This window comes from Cavia porcellus, unplaced genomic scaffold, assembly GCF_034190915.1.
Source record: "Cavia porcellus strain 051 isolate PalLab524CR breed Dunkin Hartley unplaced genomic scaffold, mCavPor4.1 scaffold_11, whole genome shotgun sequence".
NCBI lineage: Eukaryota > Metazoa > Chordata > Mammalia > Rodentia > Caviidae > Cavia > Cavia porcellus.
The window spans coordinates 16235860-16260055 of NW_026947494.1; positions in this window are offsets into that span (position 1 = coordinate 16235860).

A 24196-nucleotide genomic window follows, 5' to 3' on the forward strand; every position below is an offset into this window, starting at 1 on the left:
TGATGGCAGGTTTTGACTTGAGTGTCCCTTAAAGGAGAGATAACACAGATGGTATTAGATACCTTACTCATCTTTCAACAAGATGTGATAGTCAATGTTCTTTTAAATATAGGAAGAATATTTCAATAATGCAAAAGTAGATTTTCAACCTCCCCAAAATTTACATAATATTATTATATTTAAGGGAGTAGCAACATTCACATCATTTTTATCCTGACTTTATTTTTGTCTCACTCTTACATTTTTTTTAATTTCAAGGTTACACACCCTTGTAAATTTGTAAATTGTACCATATTCTTTTGATGAGAGTGGCTTACAAAATAAAAAAAAAAAAGAAATAAAAACTCTTTGTTTAAATGTGTTTATTCTAACTACAGTAACCACATATGTATACAGACAGCATTGTTTTTGCTTTTTGGCAAAAACATACTTAATATGAAGGATCAAGTCAGCATACTAATCTTTAGGCTGTGATTTGAATATTGTACATGATAAGTGCCTGAGCTATTTAAAGTGAACTTTGAATTCTATTTGTGTATACAAATTTATTTAATAGAAAAAAATACTTTAAACATTAATTGGTTAAATACAACTGTAAAGCCCTAAAGTATTATAGAAAAAGGCATATATTGATATGTTTAATCTTAGAAAAATAAAAATATAATCTATAAAAACAAAAAGGCATTTTATGTTTTACACTGAAATTCACAGTGGATCATGAGCTCTCCATTTATAGTCACACTTGTGTGATCAGTGTGGTGATAAATAGCAGCGATTAATTATAATGTCAACAAAATCAAAATTATCGCTGTAAATTTTCATAGTATGTTTTGATGTCTCTAAACTGTCTCAAAATAAATGTTACTTTGAATGTCTTTCAATATAAAATATCATAAATAAGCTAATTTACAATATATAAATATATAATATTTTTCTTTAATAAGATCATGAAATTTTAAATACACTTAAATCATAACACATTTTAATAATTTAATATACATTTAAATATTTATTGCCTTGTGTTATGCAAATGTATATTGAGACGGATAGATACAGGTCCATTTATCTGTACTGTATTATGCCTATTTTTTTATTTCCCGTCTTACCAGAAAGAATATAATCCATTCAGTCACCTGAAATGAACAGCCACAAATTTAAGTTCATAACACATATTTCATGAAAAATTTTAAAAATACAGAAAACAGTGTGACATAGAAATAGACTTGTGATATTTCATTACATTAAAGCTGTTAACATGTAACTCATGATGTGATCCCACAGCTCTCATTTATCTAGACATTTTCTGAATCACCACATAACTTCCCCGGAGAAAAGTGTCCTCATTTAACATCTGGAAATGGACACAGAGAGAGGCTGGCTCACTTTCTAATTCCCTACTGCTAGAAAATGAGAAAAGTTGCTTTTGAATTCTTGAAGTCTGGTACTGAAGCTTGAATTTAACAAGGACAGATTGCTTCAGACTACACCAAAAGAGGACTGCGGCTTGGCTTTAATTTTTGTTACAGACAATCTGTCAAAAGTAATCAAATCCTTGTGGTAAGGCACAGCAAGGATAATAAAGAAATACTGTATTTTCACAGGAGAATCACCAGGAACACAAAAAGCTTTATCGTATGAGTCTGTATAAACCAACATTACTTAGTACAGAGTCTCAACCGCACTTCCCTAGTGAAATAGCTAATGCCAAGTCACTTTTTCTTAGAACTTTTTGTCATTATAAAAACGACAAACTGTAATCCTCCAAACAAATTTAGGAAGTTGTTAGCGTTAGGACCCTGAGGGAGGTAATATGATCTCCGATGCTCCAATTGAAGTCATGATAGACTTTAAAATATATATATGCATTCTCCTAGACTACTCAAAAAACTGTCTTCTTCCCAGTGATGTAATTGGAAAAGAGTAAAGAGTGTATAAAATGAGTTGAGAATTAGTCCTTTGACAGTATTATCTACAATGTTTTTAATCTAATAAATAATTAGAAGATATAATTGCCAATGTAGTGTAGCCCTCAATTCTATAGTAACCTGAATTATCCAACTGTAAGATTTGCTTTCTACCTAGAAAATGAAAGAGAAATAGAACTTGCCTTCCAGAAAACTAGCTTGTCTCTATACTAAGTTATTTCTGTGGGCAGAGCCAACATCTTCTTTTAGGTACTTTTTAAGTAGCCAGATAAAGAAATGAGCTCAGAAGGAACACAAGTCAATCGCATAAGGGAAAAACAAAACAAAACCAACAACAACAATAAGAAATTTATTTACACCTTGAAATAACCCTCAGCTCTCAAAAATTAAAATCTTACACAGCGATGTCTTCATCTATAAAAATGCAGCTTTGTTCTTTCATTTTTCATACAAAAATCAAATAAAACATGTTAACTAGGGAAATATTGTAAAGAGTGATAAAAGAAACAAGTTTAAGTGACAACAAAATTATGGGTGCTAGAGTACTGTACAAGTTTGGAAATCTAGAATGTTTGATAATCCTTTCTTTGATAATCCTTTCTTTGTGAATTCATTAACAAAGAATGGTACCTCATTTTTAAAATTAACTAAAGAAGAAAATATAAAGCAATTGACTTTCAAATATAAAAAGTACATACTCATAACTTTGACTCTCAAAAAATATTTTTTTTAAAATTCTGGGAGTTTAAAATATGAATAATCTGGTTTATTACATGTAATAAAGAATATATACGAGGGCTTCTGTGCCAGGTACTGTTCCAAAATGACAGAAGTCATTTAATAATTCAATATGCATCATAAATTCTGGTAAAGGAGAACAGTAATAAACTTCATGATAATTTAAAAAGTATGATATTTTGATATATTTCTGAAGAGAATACAAAATATCAGTAGGTTTTCATATTATCTATGGTGGGTGCTGAAGGAATTGAAGAATAAAGCACTTAAGTAAAATAATTTTAAACATTGAAAAGAAATATACTCAGACATCCAAACAGATACATTTCAGATTTTCAGAGGAAGACTGAAGTTGAGGGCTGCTAGAATATGAGGGGAAAGAGTCAGGAATAAAACCAGAAACGGACTGCTAATCAGGAAAAGCCTATGTCCAAAATTTTAGAAGACATTTTTAATTTTTCTGTGATACAGGAATATTCCCTGTGTTTTAAAAAGGGTAGTCTGAATTTAGGTTAAATGAATGACCTCTGTCTGTTGACAGCCTTCTAAGGGAGCCTGAAGAACTATTAGGGAATTAATTTTGTCCTATAGGTAGAAGGCAACATTGGCTTTACTATGGCTGGAAAACTAAACACTAAAATATTGCCCCAATTCTGGATGGAATTCATATGGTTTGGCATCAGAATGGGGGCCTCGGGGCTGAATTCAAGTCAAGGTCTAGGATAGGATGAAAGAAAGGATAGGATTTCATGAAATTAAAGAAAAGTTCAAGTATGTCAATCTAAATCACAAACACACATAAACAAAAGATGTAACATTTTAGGAAAATTTATTTTCAAAAAGATATCAAAGAAATAATTTTTCAGAAGTAGAATATCTATGCCCTCAGCTGAACATGTATTCCTTCCTATAAAAATATACCCTAAGAATCTTAGTCAAGGAAGATGCAACATATTTTACATTCAATATCTTGCAGGGTTGTATGTTTCTTACCTAAGGAAAATTAAAAAAAAAAAAAAAAGAATATGTTATTCTTCTAAGAGTTGGCTATACATGTCTAATACAGGTGAATGGATAGACTCCAATAATTATAAGAGCTGCAATTTATCACCCAACATGTTAAATAAATATTTGCAAAAATTGTAATTTGAGAGCTTTTATGATTAAGTTTTTATGATGCTGGAAAATATGCTAAAGTCAGTTTTGTTAGAGTGGTTGAGTCTCAGTCTAGAATGGGGACCTGGGAGCTGTCCAGTGGTTAGCACATCTCTGTCCTCTCCAATCTCATGAATACGTTAACAGAGAAATAGGGTCTGAGCCACTCTGGCTTTCACAGGGATTCAGCAATGGGTGTGCATTTCCTTGCTGAAGCTTTATTAAACATTGTTTTTTCCTCTTTTCCTGCTAGTTCCACATTATTAAAAGAAAAAACTTTATTTTTCAAAAAAGACCTCTAGTCCCACTGAGTTTCAGAAGACAATTTCCAACACATTTGTAGAGCAGGTGGAGGCTGGAATTGATTTCAAGATGCTACTGTTGAAAACAGATGAGAAAAGTAACTTTTTTATGTCTCCCCTAGGTGCTTGGATTTCACATATACTCAAGAATAAATGAGTCTCTCATCAACAGAATACAAAATATCATCAGGCAGTATTTATTTCACAACACGCTAACCTCTTTGACCTAACAAACAAAACATTTGCTCTGAACTACAGCAAATGTATTTTAAACTCTAACATTTCCAATATCCTAGACTTAGGTCATATGCTTCTAATATATAAAAACTTTTTTCATTAAAATAAAATTACTTTAACCAAATACATTTATTTTAAAGCATGCCATCTTTCTTTTTAATCTTACATATCTGTATATTAAATATGTATATATTATATTATCCTATAAAAATAGTTTGAGCAGACATTATTTACCTTAAGAAAGAAATTTAAAGGGGAAAAATTTGAAGGAGATACACCAAATGGTTTACATTTAGACCCAGAATAAAAAGAAGTGGAAAATACAGAATCCATTCATCAGAGGTTGATGTTCTGCTCAAAGCTTTGGTGAAAGACTTCCCTCCTCTTCCTGTTTCCTTGAACAATAAGCATTTTGGGGGAACTGAAATATTTTTTCTTCCTAGGATTAGAGTATAGTAACTGTATAGACACTTTTCTTAGATGAATTCAGTGTGGGAAAGTGCTGGACTCCACTGAGTTGTAGGAAAATACATTAAAATTCAACTTTCATTTAATTTAGCCACATTTTAACATTTCCACTTTAGTGACTTCTATAAAAGTATCCATGTATAAATCATTATGAAACTAACATTTTTATCAGTTTACATTCCTTGAGTTAATGTGATGGTACAATCAGAATTTTTGGAAATTTGTGTACAAAGCCTTGATTTTCGAAAGCCTCTGATGACACAAGCTTCTTTTGATTTCTATTTTCTGTGGTCCAATGAAATCGATAAGCAAAAAGAAAGCACAGCATGATCTATTTTAAATAAATTTCTTTATACCTATCATTGTGACTTTGTAGCTTTTATGATAAATTTTTCATATTTCTTTAAGAATACTGTCAAAGCCAATGTCGAATTTTTCAATATTTGTAACATTATTATTGGTATTATTATTATTATTATTAGTTCTGTTGAAATACAAACTATTTGATCTGTGTAATTCAAAGGCAGGGGCATTTGTAGGAGACATCTTCTAAATTATATTCTCCTAATTTACCATCCTTCTCTATACTCTTTGCTTCTCATATTTTACTGATTTTACAGTTTGGAATTAATGCATTCAATTTCCTCATACTTGCGAGACCATAAATTTTAACTTGAGTGATAAACTAGTTTAAGACACAAAAGATTTGAAATTTTAAGAGGAATCCCAGGAAGTTACATACAATTGTTTTGGTAAAATCATTCTAAGAGGAATAGAGTTAAGTCATAGTTTCTGTAAGTTTTCTAAGAGGAAGGATTATGTTGTGCCACGTCTTTAGGGGTTGAGGGACTGGGCAGGTATGTTTTGAGAAATGAAAGTGAAAAATATCTTAAATCCCTCTGTTTAAAGTAATTTTGCTCATTTGTACAGCATAAATGATAATATTTTAAATCAGCTATTTAGATCTAATTTTATTGGTTAAATAACATTAAAGTGGGAATTTCTGAAATTATTTAAAGATTGTTATGGCACAAAACTCAGACTGCTATTTTTTTTTTTTTTTCTGAACTAGAATGTAGTTTTTACATATGAGACTGCAGAAATAGTAGAGGCTTGAGTACTTCGCTTGTACTTTATGTCTGTGTGCCAGTAATTATTTGATGGTGAAATATATCTGTTGTCTATAGTTTTAAACTTGTCATTTTCAGAACGATGTGCTCTAGGAGATGCAATACAAGCACTCAGTAGATAATGTAAGATTTCACCAATGGGTCCACCGTAGTAGACCTTACTGAACATGCGGGGCTGTAGGCAGAGAAACAGACACTGTGGACACATAACATTTGTTTTTCTAAAAACACATTTCACTTGACTTTAGCTTTTGTCTCTCGCTATATCAGATTTATCTACTGTTAATGGGGAACATGTTTGCCCTGATATCCATTGACAGAGAGTTTTTACAAATGACACTAGTAATATTCCCACTCTGAATCCAGCCTGGGTAGTATAAACAATTATTTTTAAAAATAAAATTGTTTAAAACATGACAATAAGAATTACATTTTGGTAATGAACTCTGAGGTTGTCATATGTTGTACATAATGAATTGCCTTTCAGGTAAAATTTATGTTTAATCATGCTAAGCAATATTATTATATGGTAATAAAAAATTGTTTAGTGGTGGCCGTGGTCGACATGCGGAGCAAACTTTTCCTAATATGTTATAAATTTTGTACCATTTGCTAATGGATTTCCCTAATGGCTTGAGCCTGTTCTGACATTCTCCATCCTGAAGGGAATTACTTGATTTCCTGAACAGCATAGAGAAGAAGACATATTTATAAGGACAAGGTCTAGGAGAGACATACTTTTAAAAACAACGTTTTTACATTATGAAGCCCCAAAAGTTGTATTCACTCTTCACAAATCCTTGTAAAAATGAGAAAGCAAATTTTAATGATATACAATATGTAAAATGCATTATTTAGAAAGACTGCTTATTCAGATACTTCCTTGCTATAGCTAATAAACTGAAAAAACGCAAAGCCCTTGCAACCAATGAGTTACCCCATTAATATGGTAAAATAGGTTTCTGAGGCTCTGCTTTCTAACACGTTGGCTTAGCTATTATAGATTATATAATATTGCGAATTCTAACTTGAGATGTGTATGCCAGTTTAAAAGAGACAAAGTGTAAGAGGCCAGTTTAACTGGCAAGTGTAGAGACAGTGTGGGATGACAAATGGTCTTGTAAGAATAATGAAAATCCCTGGAGAGATTTTTGCAGGGGAGTAACAAGAATGGATGTGTAATATACAACAGTCTTTTCGGGCTGCTGTGCATAGGGTGGGTGTCAGGGGGGAGAGGGCACGTGGTGAGCTCTGATAGGAGCCTACTGAGCACTTCAGACAAGAGGTGGTAACAGGTTGAACTCAGTAAGTGTTTTCTTTTTCGGCAACAGACATCTAGTACATGGTATTCCATCCTCAGAATGTGTTTCATATCAAATAATTAACATCCTCACTATGTGTAAAGATTAAAGTTACAGCAGCACTAGAGAAGTGTGATTTCAGATCGGCACCTTCCAGTGTTAAGGTGAGAAAGCCGTGGAGTCCCCAAAAATGAGAATGAACTGCCTACTATCTGTTCACTGGCAGTGAACACGCACTTCCTAGAGTGCAAAGTGTTCTTGAGAAATGAAGACCAGAGTGGAACTACATCATTGTTTTCCTCCCCTTTATATTGACTTGTTTTCACATTATATCCAAATTTGCCAAGAGACATGATGCACTGTGGTTATTACTCAGGGCCTCCACCTAACATTTCCCAAATAATTAAACAATATCCCTCATTATGGAAGAATACATATTGACCCAGAAACTTGTAGCCCTTGGAGCTTGGTTATATTGTTTTCGTAATGGTTAGTTTAAATCCTGTGTTAAATGTTAACATTACTATTTTTACATACATTAACACTAATATAAACTATAATGTATTTATTATGGATGTAAAGACACTTTGTTTTCATTGCATCTACTCAAGGTGAGCTTTCTTGATGAATATTAAATGAAAAGACCTTTTTACTCCAAACATTAAACATAGTAGCACAACTTGTAAAGGTTTATTTCTCTCTTTGAAGAGCTACTGCATTTCTTGTTGGTTGTTTTCCAAGCTGTGTTTCATGGAAAATTTTTTTACCGAGTTGTATGTTAATTCTGGATGACTGGAGAGTCAAGATGAAAATTTCTCTTATAGTTCTAAAGCATTTTGGTGTGTGGAAATGAAAACAGGTCGATGAAATGTTTGCTTTGATTTCAATAAGCTTTGAAAACACTGACAAAAATGAAAATGAAAGATACTTAAAGTAAACAAGTATTAGAAAGCAAGTAAAGAAGTTGCCAACATGTTACATTTTCTAGTATCGACTTTGTAAATCATAACTGTTGAGAATTTGAAGTAAATTGACATAAATCACTGTGCTTTCAAAACCAAAAATATCCTTGTATCCAGGCCAGAGAGACTCTTCACTAGGTGTACTCAACATTACATGACCTGTGGTCTTGCATCTAGTTTTACATAACGCTCAATGACCCAGTGATTACGGATACTCCTTTAATCAAAGTTTTTATTTTCATACGAAGGCAACACTTCTTAAACGTTGCACTGACATATTGCCTGGCTCACTAATGTTGTTGATCACGCAACTTACACAGAAAGTGTGACTGCCTAATCATTGCTCAGGGGACGAAATAGAAAAGAGCATGTGGGATTTCACATTGTGTAAATAAAGGACCATTTTTGTTTCCTTCCTTGTATCCTCCCCACTTTGGATAGTTTGATACAGAAGGCTGATTGCCTTAATATGTTTTAGCATCTATGCCTTAGCTGCCAGGATATACTTGTCACAGAAGTACATGTCTAAAATCTACAATTAAATAAATGGTGTTAGTTTAAACAAAACCTTATTTATTTATGTGTGTATTTATTTATTTAATATCTTTTTGAGACAGAGTCTCACTACACAGCTCAGGCTGGCCTTGAGCTCAATTTGTAGCCCAGGCCTGCCTTGAACAATCAGTGACCCTCCTGCCTCAGCCTCCTGAGTGGTAGGCTTACAGGTGTGTGCCACCCTGCCTGACTTAAACAAACATTTAAATTAAAACAATGTGGAAATAACACGAAGCAACATCTATAGGTATCTTGATAATTTAAAGAATGCCTCTTGAATATCTTATTTACTACAAAAATAAATGAAGACAATATTACTGTTCATAACTTTTTTTTTAGTAAAAAGCAATGTAAACAAATTAACCCATGATCATATATATGATTTGGATGACTGAAAAAAAAAAAAAAAAAGAAATGGCCCCAACCAATTCTTTACACTAATTTCTGCCAACTATCGTTAAAGTTTGCTTTTTTGCTAATTAATATCTGGGGAGACACTGCTTTTATACTTAATGTGTTTGTTTTATGATATTATTCTTGTAACTTGCACCCACATTTATTTTCACCACATTTCATCAAAACTCTGGCCCTATCTTCTTGATAAATTTCCTTTTGGTTTCAGAAAAATATAAATCAAATATTTATTTAACTGCATTCAAATATTTCTATGTACACATTATTTGTTTTCCTACTAAACAAGAAAAGATTCTTATTCTCTCTGCTAGGTTTTTTTTTTTTTTTTTCCTCCTTTTGTGCTTTCTGACACAGAGAGGCCAATACAGGTTCCGAAGCCATAGGAATCCGGGTGCAAACTGTGATGCTCTCAATTACTCTGCAGACTGTGGAAAGTGACTCACATTACAACGAATGGACTAAGAAAATACATATGATGCTTTAATGAGCTCCAGTGCCAGTAATGGGTGTTCCACACAGTTTAATTTCCTTTCTGCCCTTTCTTCTTATGATTGTGTCTAGATGCATTATATTCTAAAAACAAGTAGGGTAAGAAACCTGAGCATTACCTTGCCAACCCTTCCACTCAATAATGAAAAATTTCTTGGTTTTGTTTGTCTTTAAACTCCTCAAGTACATATTCTGTGCTTGTTTTTTTCACGCCCCATTTACCATTATCACTAGTTTGCAATCCAGATTTTATTTCTCTACTTTATTTGAGGAAAAAATGCCTAGCAACCCACAGCAGAATATAAAGCAGTTAGATAAGAGCAGATGGAGAATCTGCAGTCAGAATGCCTGCTTCAGATCTCATATCTGCAATTTACTTGTCATGAAAATTTGGGTTTATTACCCTCACTCATTTTGTCTCATATCACAAATGATGTAAAATGAGTTAATATCTACATAGTATCTTACAGTGTCATGGGAGAGTGTTCGTGGCATTTAAATATTGTTACATTTCTGGTAATTGATAAATTTCTGCTTCCTCTTCCTTCCATTTCAGTTTTGACATCAAAAATTTGCCTGTTTACAGAAACACAACTTCATATTTATAATATACATAAATACATTATTCATTTGCTTCTTATCATTCTGTATTCTTTTCTTTTTTCTTATGATATACTTTTTATTTAAGAAGAAAAATGATGATACAAAAGTTTAAAACAAGATAATATGACAATAATGATGATTAAAACAATGTATTATTTTCAATGTAGTTGCTCAGATTACAAGCTCTCGGTATGAAAAATGGATTAAACAGCATAATCACAAACCTCTGTTTTCATTGAACTAATAAAATTAGTAGTATAACTAACTTAAGTTTTACACATTTTTTTTCCGTTTACTTTTTGTTCTGTTCTCCTTTCATCATCCCTGTTTCTCTCTCCTTTTGAAGTTTCTTTCCATTTCACAGTGTCTACTGTACATGTTGGATCTTATTTACTCTTTCAGCTTCTTATACTAAGGAGACAATAGAATGTTTGCACTGTAAGTATGATTTATTTCATTGTGAGTATGGTCTCAAGTTTCATCCAGTATCTATAAAAGCCTCAAATTCATCCTTCTTTATGCCTGAATAGAACTCCATTGTACAAATATACCACATCTTTTTATCCATTTCTGAGTTGGTGGGCTTTTGGGACATTTTCAAGATTTAACAATCACGAATTATGCTGCTATAGTGGTGTATGTTTTTAAATTTTCCTAGGAAAACATGTAGAGAGGAAATAAATAAGTTGAGTAGTATCTCCTGTCCTAGTTTTTAAGGAATTTCCACACTGATTTCCAAGTAGTTGCACCAGTCTATTCTCCAACAGGAGGGAGAATTCCCTTTTCCCCATAACCACACCATCATTTGTTATTGGTTGATTTCTTGATGGTAGCTGTTCTTTCTGGAATGAGATTGAATATCAGTGTTGTTTTAATTTGCATCTCTTGAATGACCAGTGATATCGAAAAATGTTTCATATATTTTACTTCATATTTGTTTCTTTATCTGAGAAGGGTGCATTCTTCTCAGCTGCACATGGCACATTCTCAAAAATATATATTAGTGCACTGAACATGCTTCAGGAAATGCAAAGCAACTGAAATTATCCCATGTACATTATCTGACCATAGTATAAAGAAATTGGAAATTATTGGCAAAGGAAACTGCAAAAGCTCCATAAACTCTTGAAAAATAAATAACACCCTCCTGAACAACCAATAGGCTACAAGTTAAATTAAAGTCACTAAACAATGTCTACAGTTAAAGAAAAATGCAGGTACAACATGCTTGACCCAGTGGAAAACAATGGAATTAGTCCTAAGAGGGTATTTATAGCAGCAAATTCTCATATCAGGAAAATGGAATGAGCACACCCAGGTACAAAAATATCCTTATGTTGTGCCTCAAACTTTAGAAAAAGAAGAGCAAGGCAAACCAAAACCCAACAATAGAAGAAATTACAAAAATCAGACCAGAAATTAATTCAACTGAGACTAAGAAAATGGTGCAAAGAATTAATGAATCCAAGGTTGGCTTTTTGAAAGGATAAGTAAAATTGATAGACCCTTAGCCAATCTTACCAAAAAAGAAAGGGAAGAAAGGCCTCTATTTCCTTCTTGGAAGAGTAAATCACTACAGATCCTGCAGAAATCCAGAAGCTCATCAATACCTACTTCAAAAATCTTTACTCATGTAGAACAGAAAATACAGAACAAATGGACAGAATCTGATACATATGAATTGCCAAAGCTGAATCAAAAAAATATAAACATTCTAAATAACCCAATATAAGTTAATGAGATTGACAATGTAATTTAAAACTTACCAAAAGGAAAATCCCACTTCCTATTTGATTCAAACTTGAATTCTACAAGAAATTTAGAGAAGATTAATACCAATATTCCTCAAGCTCTTTAATGAATTTAGAAAGGAAGCAATATTCGCTAACTCATTCCTAGAGACAAATATTGCCTTTACAACAAAATCAAACAAAACTTCAACCAAAAAAGAGTTCATTAGCCAATATCCCTAAAGAACATAGATGTAAAAATTCTAAACAGAATGTTAGCAAACAAAATGTAGCAAATCACCTAGAATATACAACATGACCAAATGAGATTCATCCCAGGAATGTTGAGATATTTCAACATATGCAAATTAATAAATGTAACAAACCATATCAATAGAACCAAAAACAAAAGTCCATGATCATCTCAATAGATACAGTATAAGCTTCTGATAAAGTCCAGCACTCATTCATAACAAAAATCCTACAGAAAATCACAATAGATGGTCTCTACCTATGTCTGATAAAGCCATTTTTGACAAACCAAAAACAACACCATACTAAATGGACACAACCTGAAAGCTGTCACTCATTTCTTGCTATTTTTCCTTGTCCTGTACCTATTACTGCTAATTTGTCTTAACTCTTCAATTCCCAAACTTGCAGTAAATTCTGATTCTATAGAACCCATTGAAAATTTCTAATAAATGAGAACGAAGTTTTCAACCCAATACTCTTTACATGCTTTGCAAGCATCCCTTTGGAATTGTGTATTTGCACTGATTATAGTTATTTATGCATCAGCAATTAACACTGCTGATTTATAGAGCTCAGTGTTGTTCTACCTCATGTCCTATTAACAACACATTCCTTGTAACCACTTTCATAGGCTCCTCCCAGCTCGCTTGAATTTCGCCAGATCCACACCGAAGGCTTTTCATGTCTTGTCCTTCAATAATTTGATGAAAGTTCACACATTTATATTCTTTAACACATAATTTCATGACAAAGTGAAAGATGGCTTAGATTATCCCTGAAAAACTTTATTCTAATTTGTGAAATTTTCTCTTCCTGAAATCTTAAGCCTTTCATATTTATTTATATCTTAGATTAATTTTTATATCATATATTATTTTCTTTGTTTTAGTATATTAATCTTTATTTCAGCAGTCTTGCCAACTATACAGAAGGGAATTCATTTGCAATCTTAATTTGGGAACAAGGTCTTACACATAACACATGAGTAAATATTTGATAAAGTGATGAACTTATATATATAACCTTCTTTAGTGTAAAGCACCATAATAAACACTTCAGCATTGACAAGATAATTTATATTCAATGATATAAAAAATTATAACTTAAGTATACTAAGATATAGGTGTTTCAGTTATATTTGCCAGATACTTAAGAGTCTTGATTAGATGTAAAAGTGATTTTTATGAGCACTATTAACGTACGCAGCAAAACATGTTTTCTCGTTGAACAAAAGAGCTTTGTTCTTCAGTGAGATAATTCTCGTGTCATTTCTTTTTTATTAACTTTCTCTGTTTCACTAACAAGGATGTCAGTATTATGAGAGCGACCAAATTTTTTTGTATCATTTTACTTGGTGAGAAGCAAGTTCATTTGGCATTCTTTTCATGAAATTAAAACATCTCGGTTTGAGGTTTTCCTCAGCCAGTTATCAGATGTTGCCATAATACAGTAAAATTAGAATCCATGAAGTGTGTCTGTGGACTTACATACAAAATTACTGACGACAAGATTTATGCTGCAGTTGTTTAGCTCCTAAGACAAGTAGGTTTATCGAAAAATTTTCAGGATAATGGTGGCTAGATTTCAAAAGAATATTCAGAAGCATTTATCAATGGGGCTCTAAGCTGAGCACCTTGGAAGTGAAGTAAAAAGCTCTATACCCAGAACCTGCCTTGTTTTCTCACTATAAGTGTGTTGGGCTGTGTGTAGTGTGTGTGGGCACCCAAAGGAAAGCATAGTTCATGCATTTTCTATATATAAGTGACTGTAAACTGTTATCACTCAAATTTCTTCAGCTAATAATGTATATTTGAGGAACCTCTGAAAACATACTGGTGTCAAAATATGAGTCATACCCCCTCCAGACATTTGGATCACTTCTTAAATCTTTTTCTTTTGATTTTTGGCTTAAGATAGAAAATCTTAATCTGTTGGCTACTGGTTCCCTTTGTGAAAATGGCAATACATATGGCTTCAGTTCAGGAAATGTACAGGATTCCCAAATACTCTGGGAAACAACCACATAAACCAATTATAGAATAATGTCTATTATTCTAAAATTAATAATAATTTTAAATCATTTTCAGAATATTGGAATTCTGTTAATTGAAATTTTAAAAAATCACATTGTGTTAGCTTTCTTTCAAAGACTGTGTTTTTTGTTTGCTTGGTTTTTTTTTTTTTTTTTTTTTTTTTTTGCTCTTTGTTTTTTGTACTAGATATGAAATCATGACCTTTGAATTGGCAGGCATCGAGACTGTTTATAGCCTTATAACTTTTGGCCTCTTTGCAGAAAATACATATCATATGAAAAATACCATAGAAAATCCACAACAAAACACATATTATTACTATGAATTCCTTATCAGTTTTTATTTACATAGTGTGCACTGACTTAATTATATGTTTAACCACTTTCTCTTATACAAGCTTCAAAAAAGGAAAAACACTTATAGGAAAAATTTAAATATATTGGATATTAAATGTAGTCTAACTTAAGATGAAAAAGGTACCACTTTTTAAGATATCTCTATGTAGATTTCTATACATATCAATAAATTGTCTTTGGTATTTCTTCATAAATTACTTTCATGAACCCCATTATGTTTTAATATGACACTTATGTCACCATATTTTAAGCTTTTTAAAAAGTTTAAATCATATATACTGCACTTCACTCCCAAAAGCTAGAAATCAACAACATTGCTTTCGCATGTGGATCACTTTAAATTAACACACACACTCTCCAAATTTATCAACTTTAATTCTAGAAGCTAATACACATTTACCAGAGCATGGAGTAGCCATACAATAATTCATAGATGAGACTCTAGAGAAATGAAAACACTATGGTATGAAATATATATGGTCTTTATTAGGAGTGATGTGTATTAGATTTATGAACTCACAAGGATCATAAAATAATATTTCTTTATAAGAGTAGAGAATGTGTAAATGCAAATAGTGTTTAATCATTTGATATATTAAGAAACAAAATTTATAGACTCATTGCAGAAATTCTTGTCACATACGATAATTATTGTAATAATTTTGGGATCAAAAAGACTATAAATTCTACTTCATGTCCTCTACTTCTGTTTAAAATAAAAATACACTAACATGTCTCTAATTTCTCAAATCAAAAATCTAGCTTTTATAACTTCTCCTTTTAGTTACTTCATTGGTTTCTGCTGGCTTCATTTGCAAAGCTTACCTTAAAAAAAATCAATACCTTCTTATGCATCTCCATTGATTTGAGTTCTAACTTTTCACTATTTTCAAGTCTCTCAATTGTTTCCCAGATCCAACATTATTTGGCCTAAAATCTTGAATCCAAGTATCAGTTAAAGTTCTTCAAGACATAGAAGGTCATATTTTACTCCTTTGCTATGGACTTAATATTTTGATTAATACTACAAATCTTGGGCTACAATAAATCCTACAACTCAAACCCAAAACCCTCTAGCCAGAGTGGGCTGCAGGGTCCTACATAATCTGCATCCTCCTTCCTTTGCAGACCACATTTCTACAGATCCTCCCACAGCTCAGCAGACTGCATTTGGCAACTGACATCTCTACAACAAGCATGCAGGCTCATTCCTAAAGTGTGGATTTTGCATTTGCAATTCTATGTGTGTCAGACACTCAGCTTTTAGAGTTCTGTTTGACATCTGCTATAATTTAAATCTGAACTGTCCCTCAAGCCCATTTTTAAAAGTTGGATCTCTAGGTAGCTCTGACAGGAGGCGGTGGACCCTCCCAAGGGAGATTTAGGTAATGAGAGGGCCCCTCCAAATGGGGAAAATGAAACTCCAGACCCTTCCTGTTACTCTTTTTGTTATGGTTTAACTCCCAGCCAGGAAGTGAATGGCTTTTCTCCAGCCTGCACTGCTCACTATGAGGATTACTTGCTGCTTCAACATAGATTCAAGTGACAGGACCAAGCCGTCATTGACTAGAAACTCTAATACCATGAGCCAAAATAGAACTTTTCTATTTATCAGATGATATTTCTCCAGTATTTGTTACACTGGTAGGAAATTAATGTTTTTTTTCTTTTTTTTTCATCATCTAGATTTTATGTATTTATAGAAGCTGCTTTAGTAATCAGAATCTGGAATCCGGATCATAACTCTCTTTTTAAATTCCTCTTTTTGGTTATGATTCCAAATATGTCTGCATTTTTTACATTACTATTTATTTCACTCTTCTTTGAAGATTGTGATCCTCCTAAGTGAATTTTCTTCTTTTTTTTTAAGATTTTATTTCCTAGCTCTAAGAATAGTGATGAGAATATACACATAATCACAAATATATAGATAGATATAGATAATGTAGATGTAGCTATAGATACTGATAGACACAGATAAGGATATAGCTATAGATATAAATGGATCTCACTCAATAATTCTTGAATAAATACATGAAACACAGCAAGCTTAATACCTCTAAAACACAAATCCAATTGTAACACACACTGCTGTTTTTCTGAATGAAGAATGTAAATGCTGGCAAAGATCACATGCCCTAGAAGGACTGAATTTTGTCTTTAGGGAAGTGAGGTGATGAGATATACTTTCATGATTAAATACTGTTCTCACATAGAATGAGGGTGTTCATGTTCTCTTGATAATCATTTAGCATATTACTTTGAATATAATTCAATTGCTACTTGATTATAAATTTAAATGTTTGTTCAAATGGCATTGGGGTGGACAATAATACCAACATTCTGAAAAAAAATGTTGACACTAAGCAACAGCTGGTTATATAATTTCAGGCCTCTAATGATAACATTATATTTAAATTTTTAGAGTATTGAAATTGCAAATAAATATTACATTTTTATGAAGTTTATGTCAATGCTGATTAGTATTGTCTCCTTAAAAATCAAATTTTTTTCACTGTACATGTAATTACTTACGTTTAATGAAACACATATTGATAGAGACAATGCTCTTTCTGAATAGATACTTTCAAGTTTATTAATTTTGAATGAATTGAAAATTCTTTAGTTTTATCTTGAGATAAGGCACTAATTAGAGCCTTATATTTAACTTGAAAAATGTGATGGCTTTGGCCTTAAAGGAAACAATAGAAAATAGAGAATGTGAAGAAAACCTGATAACAAAGAGAGACGTAAAGATGAAAAGAGAAGACATAACATGAGTACCATTTAGTTTACATATTATCTTAAATTTTGTCATTTATACATACTTAAGAGGGATAATAATTCTATCACTGGATATTTTAACACTTCTTTTAACTATTCAAGATTTTAGCCAGCCTTTTTATTTTCTTTACAAATATTAAAAGTTTTACAAAAAACAAACATATCAGAAATCTGTAAGATGCCACAGCTTCTTACTAAATGAGTAAATCAATGTTAATAGAAGAAAATTAACTTTCAACTTATGGTGGAAAAATACTGGTTATGATCTGATTATTTTTAGCTGCTGTGTATTATTAGAAATCAACTAAACTTTTGGTATTTCATTTAGAAGTTCACATCTTCTCTGGGAAGATTATAATCATACAATCAATGTCCAGGCACATCTTTAAATTTCAACAAATGTCAGATCAAGATAAATTCTGAGTGAAATGTAAGTCCATCCTGACAGCTGTGTAAAGAAGCATTTATTTAAATGCAATTTCATTTTCTTTGATTTGGAAGTACAACTGAATTCCTGACAAAAAGGCACCTCTGTTAAAAATTTTATAATAGAAGATAAGCCTCTTCCATGTCATCCCACTTCCATTAAAAAGGCATGATATTTTTCATGTCTTTGCTTTTTAGAAGAAAAATGTGGCATTATAAATTCAAAAGTCACTCTTAAATGGCACATATAACTAATACATCTATGTATGGATGCAGAATGAGCTTTTTTGTTTTATGCAAACAGTTCCTAAGAAACTTCAGTTAACTGAACTAGGTGCTTTGACCAGAAGCCTCATTCAGTAGACATTACCAGCTTACAAACTAATTTCAACACGGACCTTTATGAATATCACAAAATAATGACCTTGGATAACAATTAAATATAATGTCTTGTGCATTTTGTGGTTGATAAGCTTTAGATATCATCGTGAGTGTTTACAATATACCATAAAGTTTATGGGATGCGATACAGGAATCTAATGCTCCAGGAAGTAGTCTGGGAATATAGAATGCACAAATGCTTGTATTTTGAAATAATTTGAGGAAGTGCTGTATGGTATATTTTCTACTTAGATGATAAAATGTAACCTAGTTCACTGAAAATATTGAAAATACTACAGTACTAGAAACTTTTAGATTTTTCTTAACCTACAATTTTCACAATCTGTTGACCACGAAAGTGTTATTATTGTAGTTATTTTTGTTTTGTTTGATGTGTTTTATTTTGTAACTCCTATTAGCACTCAGCAGAACAGTATACCTTGGGAACTGCTGATCCACCTCTGTGGGAGAAAATAGAAAATTCGAGCTTACCAACCACAAAAGGAAACAACATAAGAAAATAAAGTTTCAGGATCTTTTCTGTCCTGCAAGTTTATTTATAACCTCCAAGCAATATCATTGGCTTTTTATTGAACAGTTCGGTGTAAAACAAACCATCTTCTGAGGTTTTCATTCAAAACTACTAAGCATTATAATTTATTAGAAATGTTTTCCCGTCATCAGATTTTCTACCTATTTCCCCCAAGTTATTCTCTTCATAAAGTCTCTCAGATCTTGGGGAAATATTTTAATATCCTATTCTTGCATGGATTTTTGTGCTGAATTCTGAATCTCAATCTACTTATCCATCTCATGATGATGCATGCACCAAACTTCACTTCGTATCCTTCTATTTATTTATTTATTTTCTTTTTGGTACTGGGAATTGAACTCATGACCTCGAATCTGCCAGCTAAATGTTATGCTGCTGAGCTAAATCCCCAGCCTCAGCTTCTGTCATTCTTCCCTGTCATGTTTACTGTATTGTTTATTAAGGCATGAAGTATTTATTTTGTCATGCTTTTGTTAAAGATGCTTCAACTTTTTCCCTTGACAAAATGAACTGTATCTTCCTTTATCTGGCATATTTCACTAACATTAACTCTTATTTTGGTGAGTAAATATTAAGATAAAATACTGTGTAACTTTTATGGCGATACAGTTGTGTGTTTCCACCTTTCTGTACTCTGACTTCAGTCTGTTGTTCACCCACCCAGATTAGCTCCGCACTCCAAGAATTGATATGAATCATGAATCTTATTTAAACCTCTCTCTATGTGCTATTTTTCATCAAACTCCTCCACATATTTAAAATTTTAAAAACTTTCTCATCGATCTGTCAGTAGATAACTAACTTTATTGTTTATTTATGTCTATTTTATTTTTTAAAACGTCACTTACGTAAAGACAGAATACCTTCATTTTAATGATGAATTCCAAAACAGCTGACAAAAATAGATGGGTTTCAGATTTGTGGTATATGTGTCTGTCCATCACTTTTCAATTCAGATTTCCAAACTTTGCTATGCATGTGAATATATCTAAAATAGTCTATAACACTGCACATGATTTATTCAGTGTATTAAGCATCTAAGTGAAGCAGCAGCTCCTCCTCGGTGTTTCTCGTTCTTCTGCTCCATCAGTGCAGCTCCCCGCATTGTCCCTGCTGTTGCCTTCCCTTAGCAAAGCCATGTATCTTTAACTGTGCATGGAGAGCTGAGTGTGTTTGCTGCTAGGAACTGCATATCCTTCAGAAAAATACCTTTACCAATCTTTGAGATGTATTTGCATAAAAAGTAACCAAGAGTAAAGATGACTTTAAAATTTTACAGTCATTTTTGCCCAGTTACTTTTAGTAAGATTGACCTTGACTTTTCTATAACGATAAGACAAAAATGAAGTCACTTTTGCATTCTTTATGGTGCAAATGCTGCCATAATATGATGGTTAATCTTGACTGGCAACTTGAAGGGTTTGCTGCTGCCTCAGGATTGATTATGTGTTTCTAAGAGGGTTCTGAAAGTTTGACTTGGGAGATTAAATCTGTTTCCTGGCCCCTTCCTCTCCAGCACTGTTCCCACTATCAGAGTGAGGATCTGTGTCTCCTCACACTTCGCCATGCTGTTTTTATCATGACGCTCACTAACAAAAGACTGAAACTTTCTGAACAAAATAAATGTCTCCCCCTTTATGTTGTAGGCATCACCTGTTTTCCCCATCAAGAGGATAACTACACACATACATTCCTTAAATTTAACAATATAATGAGAGAAGTGTCTATGTGGAACTGTAACGACAGTGAATTAGATCTTCAATACACTCAGGAATGTAACTTGCCATTCAGTTCCCCTTAGAGGAGCTGTAATTTTTGCTGTCCCACTTTTTGCTTGGTGGAGGAACACAGAGTGTTAAGATATCCCACTCACATCTGAAAGCAATTTCCAGCAAGTGAAAATTTAGTTGTATTTCATCATCATTATGTAAGCTCCTACTTCCTCAGTTACCCCTGAGGTTTCTGTTTCTCCAGGGTCCTTTACCTCTGAAGCCTTGGAACTTAGCACAAAGGCAGTAACTTCTGAGCCAGGTACTACTGCACAGTCTTCTCACATCTGCTTCTATGATGCTGGCTGTTTCCTATAGGCCATGACAAAATTATGGTGGACACACTGCTATGGGCTGCGCTGAGGGCCTGAGCACTGCACAGTCCGAGAGGAGTTTCTAGTCCTAGCCAACCTCCTATGGTTATTTAGGCTGATGCATGATAAGTCTCCTGTGGTTTATATTCAGGGCATAAAGCTTTCTAATATTCCCAGTATGCATTTTATAGAAGTTCACAGTAGGACACTCAGTTTTTCATTGTTAATTGATCACCTTGTTTTTCTTGTTTTCGCCTGATCAGGGTACTCTACATTCTTACAGTTTGAAAAATGAGAATTAATTCTGTATATTTAGAATCATATTCTAAAGTTCAATAACTTTAGAGGAAAAGGAAGATATCCATGAAAGGAAGGATCATTAGAATCCTGAAAACTATTTTCTTAAGTGCCCTATTTCTTTAGATTCAAAGTCTGTTTTGTTCCCGCCATATTAAATTTCTTAGACGACGCTGGGTGAACTTAGCATTTCAGAAACTACTGAAAATAAGATATTCCAGGTTTGATATCTTGGTGCCTAACTGTGAGCTTTCTTACCTACATATGTACTTTCTACTTGGGACAAATTGAAGTGGGAGTCAAGGAGAAATTCAGTGAAAAGGATCTCTTTAGGTGAAGATGTGATATTACACTAACAAAAATACCTCTACTGTTGCATAAAATAGTGCCACTTTTCAATTGTATTTCTATGATTATTAAAAATAATCATACATTTAAAATAATCATAAATGTTCCTTCTGTTTTTCTTCTTTCTCTTTTAATTTCTTGCCTTTCCCTTCTAATTCCTTTACTTTTCTGTACATTTCCTTCTCTTTTATTCCTTTCCTGGTCCTTTCTATCTCTTCCTTTAAGATATGTTGATGAGAAAATCATAATTTTGTTTCCCTATGTATATAGAAGAAGCAAAGAAGTGAAGTTGGTTGAACTCAAAGTCATTAACCAAGATTTAATAGATTATTAAAAGCAAGTGATATGATTCCCAACCATCTTCCTATCTCGCCCACAGGGCTGCAAACACTATCAAAGCCTACAGTGTGCGTATCTTTAACATTTAGGGCATACTTGATTTGCATTACTATAGAAAATTCCAACTTTAGAAATTATAGTTTATGTGGACATCTCTATGGTTATGAGATTTAACTGAGAAGAAATATACGCAAAAATTCTAACAACTAAATAGCATTTTTTGTAGGAAATAGCCGGAAAACAATTTCCTAATTCCTAATGTGTTTCCAAACTATTCAAGATACAGTGTTGGATCTCACGTGGCTGGAGAGATATCACTGATTTCAGCTGAAGCCACATGCTGACGGGGTGCATTAAAATATTTATTATTCATAATAATCTTAATTGCTTTTATGATTATTGATCCTATCTATAGAAGTGAAACTAAAGTAAAATTGGAGTTGAGTAAAATCCCACTAAAGAGATGTAAATTTATTCTGTATCATCATATCAAACTAAACAAAAGTTACACATTTAGTTGTCGAGAAAGTATGAGGGGAGCCACAACATTGTAACTTCATAAACTGTATAATTTTAGGAAATTTTGTATTCAAGTTTTACAGCTTCAGCTTTTTCCTCCTCAGCTGACAAAGTAACAATACATCATAGCATCATAATCAGAATTAAATAGGATTGTTTATACAGAGTGTAAGCAGCACCCAACATGAAAATCCTCAATAAATGTCAAGTATGTTAAACAAGCTTCCTTTGTAAAATTAAAGCTGATTTATTAATTAGAGGAATCCAAAGAAAGTCTGAAGCGAAAAAAATCTTCAAAGCACACAGTGAATTGACAAAAAGCAGTTTGACAGAGTAATTTTAACTGCTCTGTTTTGGTTTTCATAGCAACACTTTGAAATTAGAGACTTCATAAAGAAATACATTGTGTTAACTTTCTAATGAAAATACGATAAAAGAGTCAATCTGTGAGATATTTGCGCATGACTTTAATTCCTTTTGTAACTGCATATCAAAACATTAAAACTTTTTCCAACTATTGTAGAGTTCTAGACAAAATAGCCTTCAGTCAACAAGGAGTTTATCATTGAGGGAACAGATTAAAAAGAAAGGCAGGTTGAAATGATATGATGTGATATGCATGATCTTTAGCATATGGTCTGTATTCAGTCTCAGATGTCAATAAGTACTTGAAGTTAATCTCTATGGTAAATGAGAAAGATCAAGTATTTAAAAGCAAGCAAAGCTTGAGGAATATTCACATGTGTACAACTATCAAAAATGCTTGCATTAGAATATCTTACATCATGCATTTGTTCTTTAGAATATAATTAAGCTGCACAGCACAGTCTTTAGCCAGTAAGACTAAGATGAAATGGGTCCTTCTCTATTGGTTGGGGGAATTATATGGAAATATATTCCTTGAGAGGACAATACCAAGATGTGTTCAATACCCCCTAAACATAGGGCCTTCATATATAATACATGTGACTGACACCTATGTTCCCTTTACGAGACCACTGTGTATATTTTTAAAAGCAAGTAATTTAGGTCTGTTTCAAAATAATGCATTCAACACTAAACAAGGCTTTTGCTGCTTTTATCAAGAATGCTGTTCAGTTTGACTGTGTGCTTACCATTCCACAGAGTACACAGACAGAGAAACACACTTCCAACTCAATCAAAATAGAAAACCATACCTCCTGCCTTAGTCATTTTGTGCTGTTATAACAGAATGCCTGATACTGGGTAATGTGCAGAGCACAGATGAATCTATCTTTGATTTAGTATCTGGAAAGGCCAACGAGGAGGGATTCTTGTCACGGAGAGGTCAGGAGCAGGCATCTGAGTGTACATGTGCTGGGGAGCACAGTGAGGGCCAAACTCACTTTTTCAACTGAACTCATTGCAAAATGACTAATATACACTTTTAATGCACTCATGAGGGACACACTCTCATAGCCTGGTAAATATTTAAAGGTCCAACCTCTCCAAATTGTTGCACTGGGGATTAAGCCTTAGAGGATGCATCCAAACAATATCAGGAAGATATTGCATTCTCACACTCTGATTTTTTGGGGGACCATCATATCCAAAGAGTAAATGTTTTTCAAATTCAGTCCATATTAGAACAATAGACTTCCTTAGTTCTTTTGCATTCATTCATATTTTCTGCTATTTTACTCTAAAGATTATAGTAGGATTAAAGTGTTCTTTAAATATTGGTGTTTTTGTTCGTGTTATATTTAAGCACCAGAAAATTCACAGATACAAAAATAATTAATTTTCTTTCACTCTATAGACGATTTCAATGCTATATATTTTAATTCTCTTG